At 52.8% G+C, this 1,037-nt stretch overlaps 1 protein-coding gene across 1 annotated transcript in view; it reads left to right on the top strand.

Moving 5' to 3' along the window:
- Nucleotides 1-1,037, top strand: part of GLIS3 (GLIS family zinc finger 3) — a 443,094-nt gene that overhangs the window by 378,876 nt on the left and 63,181 nt on the right. The gene's annotated exons all lie outside the window — the stretch shown is intronic.

Below are 1,037 nucleotides of genomic sequence, written 5' to 3'. Positions count from 1 at the left end.
GAGTCCACCCTGAGGGGCCCCACCAGAAAGGTGGCATCAAATCTAACAGCCACCGGTTTCCAGAAGGAGGACTGCGGGATCGTGGAGGGACTGCTCACCAACTAAGAATGTTCAAGGCGAAAGTACCTGTCCCCCAGGTGCTCACAAACAGTCCAAGTCAAAACCGGACTGCAGATGTAATCAACCATGCCCTTTGTGATTGACGCATCCGCGTCCAGGGTGGCTGGGGTCTTTGAGTCTTTCGGACACCTCCTGGGAATGGGGTAGGGGGTGGCAGCTGGGGTGCTCACAGGAATGGAGGGACTCTTACTCGCCCCACTCCCACCGGGTGAAAACATCATCTGAGTCACTTTAGAGCTTAGCAACATGTTGAATTATTCCAATTTTGAAGGTAACTAGGTTTTTCAGAAAAGTCAGGTGAGAATGTTTTGTTCGGTTGTTATAGAGAATCGTAGAAAGGACGCAAGATTGTTGAAGAGCAGGCAGCTTTGAAATCTTCTTGCTGGGTGATGAGAATATTTCCTCCTTCCACGTCATCACTTTCTGTGATCCACGTTGTTGTAGTTGTGAGTTGTCGTATAGTCGGTCGGCTCCGGCCTTACACAGCAGGACAGACCCCCTTCTCCTGGTCATTGGCATGGCTCCGTGTGTGGTCTCGGCTGATGTGTCACTCCATCCCATGGAAGAGTGCCCTCATTTTTGCTGACCGTCTCCTCTGTCACCCCATGTCCTGGGTGGTCATTGCTAGTGAGCAGTCTTTTCTGGTGCCACATCCAAAGTAAGGCAGCGACCCCTCGCCCTCCTTGCTTCTGAGGAACCATTCTGGGTGTGGTTCTCCTGAGACTGGTTTGTCCCCAGCATCCTCATGGCATCGAGCGGATGAAACCAGAGCACCACTGGCATCGAGTCGATTCCGGCTCACGGTGACTTTCAGTAGGGTTTCCGGGGTGGGAACTCTTTATAGGTGCAGACAGCCTCACCTTCTCCTGTGGGGTTTGAACCACAGGCTCTGTGGTTAGCAACCCCATGGTGCCCCC

The sequence above is a fragment of the Echinops telfairi genome, unplaced genomic scaffold (genome assembly GCF_000313985.2).
Source record: "Echinops telfairi isolate 266 unplaced genomic scaffold, ASM31398v2 ScPeMD7_25;HRSCAF=90, whole genome shotgun sequence".
Classification (NCBI taxonomy): Eukaryota; Metazoa; Chordata; class Mammalia; order Afrosoricida; family Tenrecidae; genus Echinops; species Echinops telfairi.
This window is presented reverse-complemented; position numbering and strand designations above follow the sequence as displayed.